The sequence below is a fragment of the Garra rufa genome, chromosome 14 (genome assembly GCF_049309525.1).
Source record: "Garra rufa chromosome 14, GarRuf1.0, whole genome shotgun sequence".
NCBI classification, from domain to species: Eukaryota; Metazoa; Chordata; class Actinopteri; order Cypriniformes; family Cyprinidae; genus Garra; species Garra rufa.
In genome coordinates, this window is record NC_133374.1 from 14,545,863 (window position 1) to 14,565,621 (window position 19,759).

At 46.6% G+C, this 19,759-nt stretch overlaps 1 pseudogene; it reads right to left on the reverse strand.

The window, feature by feature from the left end:
- Positions 1–16,021: 16,021 nt before the first annotated feature.
- On the reverse strand, positions 16,022–17,001 carry LOC141284560 (olfactory receptor 52E8-like; annotated as a pseudogene).
- Between the last annotated feature and the right edge of the window lie 2,758 nt (positions 17,002–19,759).

Sequence of the window (19,759 nt, forward strand, 5' to 3'; positions counted from 1 at the left end):
ATGGTATTGCCATGGAGCTATACTTGACCATCTTTTTAAAATAGTGGATATCAGTAGAGGACAGGCTCCTAACGCTGAGATACAAGGAGGAACACCTGTCCCACCAGGGAACTGGCGCTCTATAGGGGACCCTCAGGCCTGCCAGAGGGTGGCGCACGAAAGGTGACCCTTCCACAGTGGGGTGTGTGCCATGCCCCATACAAAAGGCCTGAGAAATGAGAATCAACCTAGGATGTAGTAAAGGACAGGCTTTAAAGAGAGAGGAGGAGAAAAACCTGACCCACCAGAAGGTGGCGCTCTATAAGAACCCTTCCGCAAAAAGAGGAACATGCTCACCCTGTCCTTTATCCTCTAAGGCTGCACAGAAAGCATTTTTCCCCTGCTTCTGAAGGTTTAGCTAAAACCAACGCAAAAGTGGACTAATGCTTCTGTCTCAACATAAAACATGGGGCTCTGTCCCGGCAGATTATCCCCTAATCTGCTAGATCAGGAAGCCTGAAAGAGGTTACTCCTCAGAGTCAACCCTCAAGAGGGTTTTCGCAAAAACCCTTACAGTAAAACTCACTCCGCAGAGAGGTGATACACTAGTCCACTTAGAGAGGGCTGGAAGCTAAGAGGGGATTCCCTCAAGGCGGGATTCTCAGTGAGGAGGCTTGTAAGGTCCAGCGTTAAACTGCCTAGGGGCATTCTTCCAAGACTTAGGAAGCTTACCTGGAAGAGGACATAGGTCATAAGTTTACCGAGCTGTAACGGGGGACCTGGAGGCCAGGAGGTTCCATAGGGACCTAGGCACAAGTTACTGTCGACCCTCAATATGACGGGAGCAATGCTATGCACAATCAGGACAAACATTTCGCAAAACTCGACTGATGTCGACTGATGGTATTGTCATTGATCTTTACTTGACCATCTTTTTAAAATAGTGGATATTAGTAGAGGACAGGCTCCTAACTAGGACTGCACAATTAATCAAATTTATAATCACAATCATGATTACGGATGTCACGATTATGTAATCGTCCAAAGCCGCGATTACAAAAAAACGTTAATTATTCTGTATTCTTAAGATGCCTGTTTAAAGCATGTCAAGTTGTGAGAGTCGAATCGATATTGTTATTGTGGGCACATCAAAATACCTAGAATACTTATTTATAACCAATTATTCAGAATTTTAAATGCATTTTAAGATAACTTTCCCATCAACTGGTCACAATGCACAACACCGCTGTATGCTGAGTCAAAAATGCGTTTACACTCTAGAGGTGAACATGCACATAATAAAAGCACATGGTGGAGCACGTGAGAGGTGCTTTATTCTCTGACAGCAGATGGCACTAAACATAGTATAACTGTGTTATTTAATGTGCTAACATGAACTAAGAATTGTATTTTTTTTAAACAAAAATAATAACTTATAATTATGATAATTAATAACTAATGTAAACTAATAAATAATGTAGCAACTATAGCTATTGCTCATTGTGAATATTGATGCATTAACTAAGGTTAACTGTGAGATCTTACTGTAAAGTGATACGTATTGGTTTTAATCGACAATTATGATTTTTCTCATAATCGTGTAGCCCTACTCCTTACCCTGAGATACAAGGAGGAACACCTGTCCCGCCAGGGGAGTGGCGCTCTATAGGGCAGTGGTTCTCAATCCTGGTCCTGGGGGACCCCTGCTCTGCACATTTTGCATATCTCCCTTATTTAACACACCTGATTGAGATTATCACCTCATTAAGAGAGAGATCCATGAACTGAACTAACGAGCTGATGATCTCAATCGGGTGTGTTAAATAAGGGAGATATGCAAAATGTGCAGAGCAGGGTTCCCCCAGGATCAGGATTGAGAACCACTGCTATAGGGGACCCTTTTTGTAGAGAGGGGAGCGTGCCAAGCCTAATTCATGAGGCCTAAAAGGGAGTTTCAACATTTGGATATCAGCGAAGCGCAGGCTCCAAACCCTGAGAGACAGGGAGGCACACCTGACCCATCTATAAGGGACCCTACTGCAGAAAGGGGAGCATGCCAAGCCCTATTCACAAGGCCTGAGAAGAGAGAATCAATCCTGAAATTAATAAGGGACAGGCTCCTAACCCTGAAAAACAGGGAAGAACACCTGACCCACTAGGGGGTGACACTTTATAAGGGACCCTTCCGCTGAAAGGGGAGTATGCCATGCCCTGTACACGAGGCCTGAGGAGTGAGAATCAACGTTGGATGTAGTAAAGGACAAGCTTCCTAACCCTGAGAGAAAGGGAGGAAAACCTGACCCTCCAGAAGGTGGCGCTCTATAAGAACCCTTACGCAGAAAGGGGAGCATGCTTACCCTATCCTTTAACCCTTAAAGGTCCACTGAAGTGACTTGAAACATGCAGAGTTATTATATGTGATGATGTAATTTTAACTGAAACAAAAACATATCGCCTAGCTTCGCCCACTTCTTTTGAATAGCCAATAGCGTTCCATTTATATCTGCTCGGGCCAGAGCAGTTGAGCTCAGTAAAGCCGCATTTGTAAGTTTATGACAGCCACAGTCTTATAAATTACCCCATAGATTAAATATGAAACTCTTGCTAAAATAAAATAGTGATCATAATCAAAGCACATTTACACTGTCTGAATCGTTCTCTATCGCCTACATTGTGCACTACATGCCATTCACCAAACAGAAAACACTTACACTGTGAACAAGTGACTGATCTTAGCCGCAGATTCAGCATCTATTTATAGTGTAGGGGCAAGACTCTACAGACACTAGAGAGCATTTGATTGGACAGAACGTTTGATGAGAAGCTGAAGTGCACAATCAAAATCGTTGATTCATATTGGCTGAAGTGACGAGACTGTAAGGTTTGAATGCTCATATCTTGTAAATGCGAATTTAGTTGTTGTTTTGAAGCACACTAGTTTATAGACAACCTTAAGGCTAACATATTCATACTAAAAGCCAAAAAACTTTAATTTTGATTTCAGGGGGATTTTAAGGCTGCACAGAAAACAATTTTTCCCTGCCCTTGGGCTAAAACAAGGTGCTTCTGTAGAAGGAAGCCTGAGAGAGGTTACTCCTCAGAGTCAACCCTCAAGAGGGTTTTCGCAAAAACGTCTCGGGTTACTAATGTAACCTTAGTTCCCTGAGGGAACGAGACGCCGCATCATAGAACGCTATGGGGAACGCCATTGGCGGGCAGCACTCTGAATCATGTCTTACAACCAATGAAATGACGGGAGTGACGTCACAGGCGCGGTGACGTCATCGACCGGGAAGTATAAAGCGCGTGCGTTTGACGCCCACGGCAGCTCTTTTAGGAATGAAGCGAGTGCCGCAGGGTGCGGGAATTATGGTCCGAGACGCGGCGTCTCGTTCCCTCTGGGAACTAAGGTTACATTAGTAACCCGAGACGTTCCCTTCCGGGAACTCGAGCCGCGTCATGGAACGCTATGGGGAACGAGACTACCAACGCCCCCATAATTTCCGAGCCCTGCGAGTGTCTGCTCAACCAGGGTGGAAAGAGAGAGAGCCCTTGTCTAGCATTACGCAGACAAAAAAGGCCCTGTAATCCTCGGCCCTCGGGTACACGAGGAATGGTAGTCTTCCTCTGTCTGGTCGCCAGCCAGAGCGAGAGGTACTCCGCGGCCCTCGGGCACACGCAGAGTCTTAGTCCTTTGTCTGGGGGTTAGCCAGAACAAGAGGGACCGAATGACCACTGTCTAGCACTCGGCGGACAGATGGTGTAGGTAGTCCTTGGTCCAAGAGGACAATGCACTCGACCTCGAGAGTGCTCCCCGGCCCGCAGGCACACGGGGAATGGGGTTCTACCTCTGTCTGGTCTCCAGCCAGAAAGAGAGGTGCTCCTCGGCCCTCAGGCACACGAGGAGTCTTAGCCCTTTGTCTGGGAGTAGCCAGAACAAAAGGGACTGCAACGACCACTGTCTAGCATTCCGCGGACAGATGGTGTGCGTAGTCCTCGGTCCGTAGACCCATGAGGACAGTGCACTCGACCCCAAGAGTGCTCCTCGGCCCGCAGGCACACGAGGAATGGAGGTCTTCCTCTGTCTGGTCGCCAGCCAGAACGAGAGGTACTCCGCGGCCCTCAGGCACACGCAGAGTCTTAGTCCTTTGTCTGGGAGTTAGCCAGAGCAAGAGGGACCGAATGACCACTGTCTAGCACTCGGCGGACAGATGGTGTAGGTAGTCCTCGGTCCGCAGACCCACGAGGACAGTGAACTCGACCTCAAGAGGCTCCTCGGCCCTCAGGCACACGAGGAGAGGGTGATACTTTGTCTGGGGGTTCAGCCAGAACAAGAGGGATCCAAGGCTCGGCCTGGAACTCCGCCGGGCACACGGGGAAGGCAGTAGGGGCCTCTGCGTGGTAGCCAGCCAGCGCATGAGGCACTCCTCGGCCTTATTTTAAGGCAGACGAGGAGTCTTAGTCCTTGGTCTGGGAAGAGCCAGAAACCAGAGGGACCGAAATACACTCGGTCTGGTAGCATCCTGCGCCAGAACACGAGGAGAATTGAGCCATTGTCTAGCATTCCGCGGATAAGAGGGCTGTACAGTTCTCGGCCCTCAGGCACACGAGAACCGTGGACCTCTGCCTGGTTCGCCAGCCAGTGCGAGAGGTACTCCTCGGCCCTCGGGCTCACGAGGAGTCTTAGTCCTTTGTCTGGGGTTGCGCCAGAACAAGAGGGACCGGAAGCTCGGCCTGGTAAGCCTACCGGGACGCGAGAGTATGAGCCTTTGTCTAGCATTACACGGACAAGAGGCTTTTAGGTCTGCTCCTCGGCCCTCGGGCTCACGAGAATGCAGGGACACTCCTCGGCCCTCGGGCACACGAGGAGCGTCGTGGCGAAAACGACTTCTCTTCTTTCCGCAGAAAGAATGCGCCTTGAGAAGTCTCCTCCTGGCTAGGGAGGTGGCTGACTCTCTAGACCTGGTTCTAGGTCGAGAGCACAGCGGAGCCTGGAGTGGCTCTGAGGTCAAGTTCATAGTACCTGACGAATGTCAGGGGCGAGGACCAACCCGTGTCAGGGGCGAGGACCAACCCGCAGCATTGCAGATGTCCTGGTTTTAGGGGGACACCTGCTGACAGAGCTTTTTAGAGGCAAACAGCCTCAGTAGGAGTAAGTCTTGGCTCCCCATGGAGCTGGGAGACCAGAGGGCTTGGAAGTAGTGGGAATGGCATCCGTGATCCATCTACTGATAGCTCTGATCGTGCCACATGCTTTCTTTTGTGGCCGTATGTGCCCAGTGCTCACACTGGACAGATATACTTCCCATTGGTCGCACTCCAAGAATGGAGGTAATAGAGGCTTGAGACCCCTCGGGGTCTCAACCTGAGTGCACCACCGAGGAAACCATACCGACGAGCCACCACGAGGGGCGTGGTAGGCCAATAAGCCGCCACGAACACCCTCAGGATGGAGTGAGCTGGTTTAGTGGGTTTGCGGGGACTCTAGTACTGTACCAGCGGGCAGTAACTTGGTCTAGATGGTGTTCGTGACACCATGAAGCAAACAAGTTCCACTTAAGGTTTCCTCGTAGAGGGAGCTCTGGATAGGAGCAGGGTCTCAACAACCTCGGTTGAGAGACCCGAGTCGATGAGTTGCGCCCCCCCAGGGGCCATACTCATAACTTTCCACTTCTCCATGTGGGGGTAGCAGACCGCGCCCCCAGCTTGAGAGGGGAGGTCCAAAACCATGGTTGGACTAGCCGTGTCGATGCCGGCATGCTCTTTCCAGAACTCCAGGGCGCACAGCGATCGGGAAAATGCGTACAGACGCAGCCTCGGCCACGTCTGTACTATGGCGTCCAGTCCGGGCGGACCTGGATGTACTAGGGAGAACCAGAGAGAACATTGCGATATCTATTGAGTCGCTAGAGGTCCCATCTTCTGAGTCTCCATGCTTCATCACTTCCTGATGAAGCTTCGATCTCCCGACCGTGGAGGAAACGTGTGACCAGGGGACTTTGCCCACTAACCTTCTTATTTTTATTTAGGTTAGTCCCGCGGACGGTGAGACTGCGGAGACTCCAGTACTGTACCCAACGGGCAGTAAACTGGGTCAAACTGGTGTGGGTTACACCGTGCGGTCGATCACTTCCTATAGGTCATAGGGTTTCCTCATATGGGGAGCTCTGGAGTGAGGGATGGTCTCGGCAACCTTGATTGAGAGACCGGCCTCTATAAGGTGTGCCCCCTCGGGGGTCACACTTGTTCCAGAACTCCCGGGAGCAGAGTGATCGGGGAAAGGCGTACAGACGAGGCCTCGGCCACATCTGTACCATAGCATCCAGTCCCGCAGGAGTTGGAGGCACTAGAGAGTACCAGGGGGGACATTGCGATATCTCTTGAGTCGCAAAGAGGTCCACTTGAGCCTGGCTAAACACTCTCCAGATCTGCTTCACTTCTGGGTGAAGCATCCATTCCCCGGGCCTCGGCCCCTGCCTCAACAGGACGTCTGCTCCCATGTCCAGAGATACTGGACTGCTCTCAGGGAGAGAAGTCTTTCCTTAAGACCATAGGAGAATCCGGTACGCCAGCTTATATAAGGGGCGTGAGCGGATACCTCCTTGATGATTTATATAATAAATCCCCGCAGTGCTGACTGCAGCACGTGACGGTTTCTAGGTCTGGAAGGAAACACTTCAGGGCGTGGAACACGGCTAGCATCTCTAGGCGATTTATGTGCCAGGAGAGATGGAGATTGCTCCACAGGCCTTGGGTTGAGCGGCCACTCATGACCGCCTCCCCATCCAGTGAGGGATGCGTCCGTCGCTAGCATGACGCGGCGACGAGGAGCTCCCAGAACCGGACCCTGAGAGAGAAACCAGGGTTTCTTCCACATGGCCAAGGCACGTAGGCAGCGCCGCGTGACCTTGATCTTGCGAAATGGGTTTCCCCTCGGGGAGAACCCCCTGGTTTGAGCCACCACTGAAGCTGTAGACAGTGGGTGACGGGCCTATCTTGACCGCATTTACTGCAGTAAGGATCGACTCGAACCGAGCAGGTGACATTCGTGCCTGCATCGTGGTCGGATCCTAGATTACACCTAGATAAGTGGTTTGGAAATCACACTCCTCTTGGTGTTGAGTCTCAACCCCAATTCTTTCATGAGAGCGAGAACAACACCTCGATGTTGAGCCGCTAACTATTCTGAGCTGGCCGGAATCGACCAGTCGAGTATGCGGATGCCCTGGAGTCGCAGTGGAGCCAGCGCAGCATCCACACACTTCGTGAAAGTTCGGGGTGAGAGAGCTAGGCCGAAAGGAAGTACTCTGTATTGGTGAGCTTTGCCCCTGAAAGCGAACCTGAGAAACTTCCTGTGTTGAAGAAGGATGGAGACGTGGAAATATGCGTCTTTTAGATCTATCGTGACAAACCAGTCCTCGGACCTGATTTGTGACACGACCTGCTTGACTATAAGCATTCTGAACTTCAGTTTCCTGACTGAGAGGTTTAGAAGTCTGAGATCTAAGATGGGCCGAAACCCCCCATCCTTCTTCGGAACAATGAAGTACCGGCTGTAGAACCCGGATTCCCTATCTTGAAGAGGCACCACCTCGATGGCCTCCTTCCTCAGAAGAGTTTCTACTTCCTGTTCCATTACCAGACCCTGCTCGGGGCTTACTAGAGTTGGAAATACCCCGCTGAAAGGTGGCGGCTTGGCGCCGAACTGAATAGCGTAACCTTTCTCTACAGTACGCAGGACCCACTTTGAAACATTTGGCAGTAGTTTCCACGCTGCCAGAGAGTTTACTAAGGGTACCAGCCTCTCGAGACTGGTGTCTGGATTTACTCGAGGAACTAACTCGGAGACCTGTAACAGCAAGCTGGCAGGAAGCTCCTGAACTAGCTCCTCGGAGGACCCCCGCGGGGGCTGCGAACCCTCCAGGGCCGCTACGTTTCCGGGCGGGACAGCTAGAGGATGTTCGCGGGAGATCGCCGTGCCCTGTAACACTGGCAGGGTTAGCTGACAAATCTCCTGAGGGCCCCGAGGGGGTTGAAACCTGCACCTAAGGGTACGGTGCAAACCCCCTCGAGCGGGGCTGCCCTCAACGGCCCTGAGCCACAACCGTCAGGGCCGTTTAGCCGAGGATTTCCTGGGTTGGTGGACGACCCTCAGGTCGAACCTCTTCTTTTTCTTGGAAGCCCCCGACTTAGAGCGTTGCTTTCCGGGTCCTCTAGGCATAGCCGGAAGAACGCGGGCGGCAACGCTCTGTTTCTGCGCCTCTGATGTGGGGAGCTGGTACACGGTTGGGGTTTAATTTTTTCCCGTCAAGAACCCCGACACGTGTTCATTTGCTCATCAAGCCTGAAGTTTTATTAGGCGGCCTGAAGAGCAAAGACGGAGCTTTCAAGGATGATGCCAGACTGGGCGACAGATAGCTGATAGCGTCTGTCCAACCCGCGGCGTCATCTTTACTTTCTAGTTTTTCCTAGATCTAAAAAACTCAATGTAGATCGGGAAGGACAGAAAGCTCCGTTTGGAAGTGCTGACTTAGTCCGCAGGAAGCAGAACGTTTGCTTTTCTGCGGCTCATATTGCTTATTTAGCTAAGCGGGGCCAGACCCGCGAGAAACGCTGGCGAAGGCTCCCTCCTCGAAGAGAGCTTTCCGTGGAGCACCCGCAGTGGAGATTTTTACGCTCATACTGTGGACAGTCAGCCTTTTCGAGGGCTGACTGTGCGTGCTCTACACTCAAGCAGACCACACATAGACTGTGTGTATCCCCACCAACAATGAAGGTTTGGCAGGGAGGGACACACTATCTATGTGGCTGCTTGTACCGCCTTAGTTTCTAAACTTTTCTTTCCCCCTAGGTTGCATTTAAGAGGTCATACTACTCAAATAAAAGCCATGCAAACTGGCACGAAAAAACAGCAGTATGACCGGGACAGACACAGACACAGAGCGCTCTCGCTGAATGACAAAAGCTGCCGCGGGCGTCAAACGCACGCGCTTTATACTTCCCGGTCGATGACGTCACCGCGCCTGTGACGTCACTCCCGTCATTTCATTGGTTGTAAGACATGATTCAGAGTGCTGCCCGCCAATGGCGTTCCCCATAGCGTTCCATGACGCGGCTCGAGTTCCCGGAAGGGAACCCTTGATACCCTCGTCCACTTAGAGAGGGCTGGAAGCTAAGGGTGGGATTCTCAGTGAGGAGGCCTGGAAGGTCCAGCATTAAACTACCCAGGGGCATTCCTGTGAAGAAAAAGACTTAGGAAGCTTACCTGGCAGAGGACATAGGTCCTAAGTTTACCAAGCTGTGTCAGGGATGAACTTTTATTAAAAACTCAAAACCTTTTAGATCCGCTGCAGTTTGCTTACCAGGCCAGAAGGGGAGTTGAGGATGCCTCATCTACCCTGTTAAACATGATTATGAAATATCTTAAGGGAAGCAAAACCCATGTTAGATTGCTTTTTGTAGATTTTCTTTAGCCTTTAAAGGGGTGCTATTATGCTTTTTCACTTTTTGAACTTTAGCCAGTGTATGGTGTGTATGTTTGGGCATAAAAAACATCTACAAAGTTACAAATCTCAAAGTCCACTCCAAAGGGAGATATTTAGTTTTTAAAAAAGTCCCTTTTCAAGAACTACAACGAACGGCTCATTTGGACTACAGCGTTTGTTTTCCGCATGCAATGATGTCACAACGCGGTATCCTGCCTACAGAAATTCAATTAGTTAGCCGGTTGGAGATTCGCCTAACTTTAGCATGCATTATGCACAGCCGCTTCTGGGATGCTTCAGCGAGCCGCAGGTCGTCTCAGCTTTAACTAAAGAGTCTATGAACTGCTCCGGAATCCATGCTGGAGCGGTGCCATTGACGTGCGGTATAGAGGTTTCAAACACACGCAGAGTCGCGGCTGATGTAAACACGAACATTGACTAGTGATCATCCGTGCACGCGTGTTTCTCTCCATCAGTCCCAAACAAGTCAATCCATAATGAAAAAGTGCCGGGGGCGGTCGGTAAAAGCTTCCTTTAGCGATTCGATGTGTTTTTGTAAGAAAAATATCCATATTTAAAACGTAAGAATCACTTTAATCTAGTTTGCTGCTTTGGGAAGGGGCGCGGCAGGGCGGAACGTGGTCTACGCTGTTTGCCAATCACAACGCAGTGGGACTTCTGACCAATCACAATACATTTGGTTTTTTGGAAGGTGGAACCTGGAACTAATCAAGCCGTTTGTGCCAGCCTGGGGAGAAAGCTATTGTAATAATGTAAATTATGTGAAAAATTATGCGTTTTTCAAACCACCAAGCATGACAGCATGTTCAAGTACACCCCCAAAGCAAAATAAAGACTTTGTAAAAGAGCATAATAGGACCCCTTTAATACTATCCACCCCCATGTTTTAATAAAGCAATTAATTTCAGAATTTAAACTAGAATTAAAGATAGTGGGATGGTTATTAGATTTTTCAAGTAATAGAATGCAGAGAGTGAGAGTAAGCACATTTTCTGAAACCCTACAGGTTCTCCTCAAGGGTGTGTTCTCTCATTCTTGATTTATATTTTATATACTGAAGATTGTGTAAGTAAATACACTGATAGGTTCATTTTAAAATTTGCAGATAATACTGTTATTGTTAGTTTGCTGACTAAGGATAAGAATTGTCTATTCTTGCAGATTGCACTCATCCACTGTTTCATGAGTTTAAAATGCTTCCTTTGGGCATAAGTTATAGTATGCCTAAACTTAAAAGCAATCGGTACGGACATTATTTTATTCCCCAAATTTTATGCTGCACCAACAACCCTTTGGGCTTATAATAAACTTTAAACCTTGAACCTTGAATGACAACATGGCAAATGTAGTTTGTTTGTTTTCCCTCTATTTCCCTCGCTTTTCTTCACTTGTAAATAGCTTGTAAATGCCCGTACACATTTTACTTTCACTTTTCACAGCAATTGTTTAGCAACAATTTGCCGTTAATTGACTGAATTGACAACAACAAAACAGTGTGACAAACTCACTTATTTTAAACATAGAATGATTCATTTAATAACAAAATTAATAAAAATACACCATGATTTAGGCCCAATGTAAAATAACAAATATCTTACACAAAGTTTAATTTTAAAACATATTAAAATCAGTAAACACAGTGGTACCAAATAAATACGAAAAAAAAATATTGTTCCAATGAGCTTTGCATGCTATGGCGTTGCTTCAGGTCCAAAGTGCTCAAGGACATGCACAAGAGTGGTCACGACCCAGCAGTTCTACAAGAACTGCATACAGTGACCAATCTCACGCTGTGAGGGACAAAGGTCACTACGCATTCTTTGGGTCGAACAATGTCCCAATGCACAGAAGCAGACGGGGCAATCAAATACATCCTGCCCTAGTGGACAGCTGCTGCGTCTAGCCGGCCACAGTACTCCAGTCTGCTTGTTGCAGAGGGCACCCCCCTGCATCTGTCCCCACTCTACGCAGCAGTACTGTATGACTCACATCTTCCTCTATTACCAGCTGGCAGCAGTGAGTGGTTCTAAGGTACGTCTGTGGTTCCTTTGGTCCCGCTTGCATGGTCTCTGAGAGTCTGTCTAACACTCCGCAGTCTGTCTAACATCCAGTTCACCTCAGTGAAGGCTGACGGTGCTCACGTCTTGCACACGGAGATCACAGTACTAAGAAGAACACGATTGAGCTGGTCCCTCTTGCCGATATAAAGAAAGGGTTCTACAGACCATACTTCACTGAACACAAATTAAGATACATCTAAATAATTTAATGTGGTAGGACCTTAGCTGTCTATGATTTCTCGGTTTCATCTTAATTATTTTAATTTGTGTTCCAAAGATGAACGAAGGTCTTATGGGTTTGAAAATGGTGGATTCGGTGTTGTGATTGATCAGATCGCTTGTCAAAACTTGTGAAGGGTGAATTCTGCACTCTTGTGAATTCTCTCACCATAAACAACAAAGTGCATAATCACACAGCATTGTGTTGTAGTATGCATGTGTCACAGGGAGTCAGACTGAGACGTGCGGATCCAATTGCAGCATTTATTGAGAATAGTCAACAGGCAGGAATAATCACCAGGAACAACGTAGGAAATCCAGGAAACAGTTCGATACACAGGCAATGGTCGCAATGGCAGGTAGCAGGAATCGTCAACGGGGTACACAGTCCAGAGTCATACACAGAGAAACCAACACAAGGGAAAACGCTCGGAATTACGACCATAGGGAACGGTAAGACTTCGCAAGGTGGCTGTGTGTGTGAGTGGCTTAAATGCAGACAGTGTGATGAGGTGCAGCTGTGAGCAGTAATCAGTAAAGTGAGAGCAGGTGAATGCAGTGATTAGAGCAGTGGCTTGTGGGGAATGAAGTCCATGAAGTGTGGTGCAAGAGTACATGAAGACAGGATAGACCAGATACATGACAGAGCCCCTCCCCAAGGAGCGGCTTCCAGACGCTCTAACCACCTAATACAACCTGGAGGGTGGTGGAGCGGAGGCGGAACAGGGGGAGGGATGGAGGGCCAGGTCCATGTAGGGGTACTGGAACCACGAACTGAGGCGGAGCCGACGGAGGGAGAAGCCATGGCGGAGGAAGGGTTGGCTCCTGCATGGGGCCGACCGACGGAGGTGGAGCCGGTGGAGCCCGAGGCGGAACCGGAGAGTCGATGGTCCTAGGTGACACCGAGGATCTGGAGGGCCAAGGCGGAACCCAAGGCTCTGGCGACCCCGGCGGAGATGGAGGTCCGGAGGGACGCAGCGGAGCCGGAGTGACAGAGGATCGAGGCTGTGCCCACGGGAGGGAGGAGGTCCACAGAGCCGGCAGGACGGAGTGACGAGGCGCAGCCGGAGGAGTAGAGTCCAGAGGCGAAGGTGGGGCGACGACTGACCGGGGCGGAGCCGGAGAGACGACGGAGCCCGGAGGAGCTGGTGGGCCGACGGCCGACAACGGAGACGAGGGAGCACAGAGCCGGGGTGGAGCCGCAGGGTCGGAGGGCCGAGGTGGAGTCCAGGACTCTGAGACTGGAGGTGATGGTGAGGGATCCCTCAGTCTGGACACCGATGGAGACTGGCAGTCCCACGGCAAGTCCTCTGCACCGAAGGTGGGATGTGGGTGAGCAGAGGGACTGTCAGGAGACAGAGGTGGCGGGACTGGAGCAGCAGGGAGGGTGGGTGGGAACAGTCCATGCATGAGCTCCGTGACCAGAACCGGGCAGACAGGAATCTCAGGACGACTGGATGGAACCAACGGAGTCTCTGGAAGGCTGGGCGGAACCAGCGGAGGCTCTGGAAGGCTGGGCGGAACCAGCGGAGGCTCTGGAAGACTGGGCGGAACCAGCGGAGTCTCTGGAAGGCTGGGCGGAACCAGCGGAGTCTCTGGAAGGCTGGGCGGAACCAGCGGAGTCTCTGGAAGGCTGGGCGGAACCAGCGGAGGCTCTGGAAGGCTGGGCGGAACCAGCGGAGTCTCTGGAAGGCTGGGCGGAACCAGCGGAGGCTCTGGAAGGCTGGGCTCTGGACGACGCTCTTGAGAAGCGGGCTCTGGAAAACGCTCTTGAGGAGCGGGCTCTGGAGAACTGGACGACCCCAGCGGAGATTCAGGAGGGCTGGGCGTCTCCAGCGGAGACTCTGGAAGAGCAGGCTCTGAGCGAGCGGTCACTGGAGGGGCGCTCTGGCGGCGCAGTCACTGGAGGGCGCTCTGGCGGCGCAGTCACTGGAGGGCGCTCTGGCGGCGGGGACTCTGATTTGACGGTAGCCATCTTAGGTGCAGACTCAGGTTTGGCGGCCATCTTGGCCGGGGACTTGGCGTGGCAGCCATTTTGCGAACAGGCTCTGGACTAGCAGACATCTTAGGCTGTGGCTCTGAGCTGGAACTTACTGTGGGAAGATGGTCCTCCTCCACAATTCCCACAGTAAAAGGAGAGCCACACAACGAAAGAGCAAGATCCATATAAGATTGCAACGTCCAGCCCGGTTCAAACATTGGCATGAGGGAAGCCAATGGCTCTAAGAGTCCTCCACGGAAGAAAATCATCAGGCAGTGATCATCCATTGTAGACCGATTAGCCAATTCAATGAAGGCCATAGCATAATCCTCAATAGTCCGCTCACCCTGCTTGAGAAGCATGATCTGCACCGTTAGATTCATGCTGGAACCGGATAACTCCACAATAGCTGCTGGATCCTTGTAGTGGCGAAGTCTTCTGTCACAGGGAGTCAGACTGAGACGTGCGGATCCAATTGCAGCATTTATTGAGAATAGTCAACAGGCAGGAATAATCACCAGGAAAACAGGAACAACGTAGGAAATCCAGGAAACAGTTCGATACACAGGCAATGGTCGCAATGGCAGGTAGCAGGAATCGTCAACGGGGTACACAGTCCAGAGTCATACACAGAGAAACCAACACAAGGGAAAACGCTCGGAATTACGACCATAGGGAACGGTAAGACTTCGCAAGATGGCTGTGTGTGTGAGTGGCTTAAATGCAGACAGTGTGATGAGGTGCAGCTGTGAGCAGTAATCAGTAAAGTGAGAGCAGGTGAATGCAGTGATTAGAGCAGTGGCTTGTGGGGAATGAAGTCCATGAAGTGTGGTGCAAGAGTACATGAAGACAGGATAGACCAGATACATGACAGAATGCAGCTACAGTATGATAAGATGATGACATAGGAAATAAAGCCATGCAATGCCTAAATAGAGTAAAGCTACAATTCCTTTCTTTTAATTTTTCATATTTTAAGATGGCTTTCTGATGTCAGATGCATGCATTGGTTGCATGATTGAATTGTTAGATTTGTAATCAATAGGGGTTGAGACCAGGGGCGTCACAACTGTTGAAAAAGTGCATTGCATGATATTATTAATGATGAATCATGACATTTGGAGTGTTGCTTGCAAGTGTGCCGCATGAGTCTCGAAAAGTGAAGCCAAAAGTTTTCGATCGCCCCCAGGTGGCTGGCTGCAGTATAGGTCAGAATCCCCGCCCTCTCCATGTAATCTAATGGGACATGAGCCAAACTAAATATTCACATATGTGACCCTGGACCACAAAACCAGTCATAAGGTTAAATTTGACAAAACTGAGATTTATACATCATATGAAAGCAATAAATAAGCTTTCTATTGATGTATGGTTTGTTAGGATAGGACAATATTTGGCTGAGATACATCTATTTGAAATCAGAAATCTGAGGATGCAAAAAAAAATCAAAAAGACTGAGAAAATCACCTTTAAAGTTGTCCAAATTAGGTTCTTAACAATGCATATTACAAATCAAAAATTACATTTTGATATGTTTACAGTTGGAATTTTACAAAAAATCTTCATGGAACATGAACTTTACGTAATTTCTTAATGATTTTTGGCATAAAAGAAAAATAAAAAATTTTGACCCATGCAATGTATTTTTGGCTATTGCTACAAATATACCCCAGCGACTTAAGACTGGTTTTGTGGTCCAGGGTCACATATGATTTTATCTAGTATTGCATCAATAATTTAATATCTTAGTTCATGTTTATCTTTTATTCTTTATTGTACAATAAATACAGAAATAAGTTCAGACGCAGTAACAGAGAGAATGAAGCAGATCTCAGACATACTCATGTGAAAACGGAGCCTTGGTTTGCATATGAATGATATGAACATATGAACAAACATGACACATAACAGCATTTGGATGGATGAAACCAGGGTAACATGAAATATGTCAGCATAATACTGACTGCTCACAAAAATGCATTCAAATGGCTTGTATTTTAGCAGTTTTAGCAATTTTGTTGTTTTGTCTAGGGGTTAGTAATTAAGAACACAGTTCATGCACATTTAAAAAATAAATGGCATCTCACTGCTGTTCACCAACAATGTCTCAAACGCCCACTACATGAAGTGTAACAGAATGAATTTAACTATTTGTCTGCTTATACATTTTTTTCTTCAACATAATGAATCTAAAAACATTAATGAAAACATATATTTCATTTTTCATATAGATAATATAATTCATAATAATGGATTAACACAAATAATCATTACAATCATTTTGAAATGATCTTTCTAATTGGCACAGTTCTGTTGTTAAGCAGTTTTCGAATTAAGACTCTGATTTCAGCTGTGTTTAAAACATAAATAATGGGATTTAACATTGGTGGAAGAGACAATGAAAGAGATGCACTGATGACTCTGGCATTTGGAGTAAGAGAAGTAATTAATGAAGCAATAAAAATGCATATGACAGGAAGAAAGAAAGATATAACCAACAAAAGGTGAGAAACACAGGTCTTCAATGCTTTTAAACGTCTATCCCAAGTTGTAATTTTAATCAAGGCAAAAAAAATACCCATATATGACAGGACAATAATAATCACTGGTGCTACAAGGAACAAAGCTAGTATGAGGTTTGTTATAAACATATTAATGCTTTTGTCGTTGCATGCCATCTCCAACACTGGTGCATAATCACAATAATAATTATCTACCACATTAGTTTTACAGAATGAAAGTCTGGTCATCAACGACGCTGCTAGGGCCACCAAAGAAGTGGCAAATGTCCATAATACTATAAACACTAAAGACATGACAGTATTATTCAGTATGGCATGATATCTTAATGGGAAACAAATTGCAATGTAGCGATCAATTGCCAGAATAACAAGAGTGACACTTTGCAGAGTAACGAAGAGGTTCACAAAAAACATGTTTGACAAGCAAGCATTGTAGGACATGTAGTGTGAGTCAGAAAAAAAATATTCATCATGTTAGGAATCAATGCATTAGTTTCACCAATATCAGCCAAGGCCAAGTTAAACACACCAATGTACTTTGGACTGTGCAGACTTCGTTCCAGAGCAATAATGAGGAGGACTACAGAGTTCCCAATTACAGCAATAAAATACGAGATAAATAGAAAAATATAGTAATAACTGCTGTATGGTATACCTGAAAATCCAGTGATGAAAAAGTATTCTGGATGAACAATTGACATATTCTGGACAAAACTTGCATTTAAAGAACCCATGACAGCTTTGTGTTTGTTTCGAACAAGCTGAAAATAGAAATTACCATTAAGACACAAACAAAATTTAGTGAATTCACAAAATTGTTGTCTTACTCTTGTAAAAACTTGCATAAATATCTAAGGTATCTGCGTAATATTTAAATCACAGACCTGTATACATTAAGTTTTAGAGCCAGAGCAACCTGACCGTGAATGTCTAAACACTTCTGTGAGCTGCTTTGAATAAAATTTCTCAGCTGTAAATGCCCATCCTTATTGGACATGTGTCATTGAATGCAAATATATCTTCTGATTCATCTCTTGAGGGATTTCAGACAACACAATGATGTAATACTATTATGCTGAAATAAACGTCAGGCCACTGCTTTAGCTCTTTTGTTTTTTTAACTAGTCTGCAAATATGACACAGAATTGCCTTTTTCACTCCCATGTTCTCATTAATGCACATTATATTACAGTAACTCATAGATAATGTTAAGTCTATAATGTGACACTAGCAACTACAGTACAACTTAATTTGTCCATGGGAGTGATAAGTACACTATTTGTTATGTTACATTTCCATTACACCCTACAAAGGCCTAATTGACCCACTTTAGTTACTGCTGCTATGTCTGACAAGCCATGGCACTCTCAAGCCACACATCATGTTCCCACTACATTTCAGAACAAAGAGGACACTGACAACACACCAACAGACAAGACAGAGACAGTTAATTCTGATATTAAACAAGGTCTTAACTTTTTTTTTAAATCAATAAATACCATTTGTTGGCTCTTTAAAGTGTTGTGATAGATCACTTTAGTGCCTAAGTTAAAGTGGCACGTGAACCGCTCTTTTCATATGTACTTATAGCATGAAATAAACATGAATGAACATCAGAAACAATAAGAAAGAACATTTATTTAAACCGTGGAAAGATGTCAGTACACACCATTTTCTGAGCCCACTGAAGTTAATCTACTCTCTTGTCTAATTTGTTTGTCGGACAAAATGGCAAATTCTGCATTACGATTGGTCAGATCGCCTGTCAGTCAAGCTGCCTGCGAAGAGTAATTAGGCGAAATTGTGTCCAGGGTCCTAGCAGCCTTTTTAAAATTGGGGGTGAGGGCAGCTGTCAGGTGATGTGATTCTCAAAGGCAGGGCAATGAATTAAAGTACTAAAATCTGATAAAGTATGACAAGATAAGTATTCGAAGCAAAACAAATTTGCTTTATTGGGAAAGAATAATTCTCCTCTGGATGCGAGCACCACAATGCATCTTATTTAGCAGACAATTTTATCCAAAGTAACAAGTAGTAGAGCATTTAACACACTGTATCCGGCGCGATGTGACAAGGTTCTTAACGGGTTCTATTGTCTTTTGTCACATTGCATGATCACATTGCTTGCATCCAGATGTTACAGTAGGTTAAGTCATAACATGGAAATTTAATTGTGTGATTTGTGTCATCACGATATGCGTTATAAATGTAACACATACTTACAGTGTGTGTTTGAAAAAACAACGTAATCATACTCTGCTTTTTCTGGGGTGCATTTTACCTCAGACTGCCAAAGAGCAAAGAAATGAATGAATGAAAGAAATTGTGAGAGCAACAGGATATTTGAAGCTCACGGCAGACGCACCCGAGAGATGATTCACCTTGCAATTGGCTGAATGTTAGTTAACTCAATTCTAAGTAATAAATCAGAACACGGGCGAAAATATTGGCGGTGGGTCAAAAAAAATTTGGGGGAGAGAATCACCTGTTTCTAACAGTGCGGGGGATTGAATTGATTTAATATAACTCCGATTGCATTCGTCTGAAAGAAGGAAGTCATATACACCTAGGATGCATAAAGGGTGAGTACATAATATGCTATTGTTGGTCCTATCGTCAGCATACGAGATCGTGGATACGTGACATTATCATTATTGTGCTAATGTATTTAATTATTTGCATGCCTGAAACCATAAGGCTAGTGAAGCTATCTACACTGTATGATAAATAAATCTCTTACCACATACTGCACATATCTACGGCGCGGCGTAGACATGTGCTAGTTCGTGTTTACATGAGCCGCGGATCTGCGTGTGTTTGGACCCTCTGTACAACACACGTGAATGGCGCTGCTTCAGCACGGCTACCGGAGCAGTTCGCGAACCTTTAGTTAAAGCTGCGTTTAAACGAGCCGACCTACGGCTCGCTGTAGCATCCCAAAAGCGGCTGTCCATATTACATGGGTAAAGTTAGGCGAATCCCCCACCCGCCAACGTATTGAATTTCAGTAGGCGGGATACCGCGTTGTGACATCATTGCATCCGGAAAACAAACGCTGTAGTCCAAACGAGTCGTTCCGCTGTAGTTCTTGAAAAGTGATTTTTTTAAAAACGAAATATCTACGTTTGGAGTGGACTTTGAGATTTGTAACTTTGTAGATGTTTTTTATGCCCAAACATACACACCACACACTGGCTAAAGTTCAAAAAGTGAAAAAGCATAATAGCACCCCTTTAAATCTCTTATCCCTTATATACTGACTTTTTTTTACCTATAAGGCCTACAGATATATAGTTAAATTGTTAACTCTACTAGTCAAAAATTGGGATGCACTTACTTCATTCTTATTACAATTTTCCAACATCTTTTAAGCAATTTTAAAAATCTAAATTATTTTAATAACCTTCTATCAGGATGGGCTCTATGTGATAACATTTCACACTGGCTGTCCAAGTCAAAAAGGGAAAAAAAAGGTTTGTGATGAATAGCTGC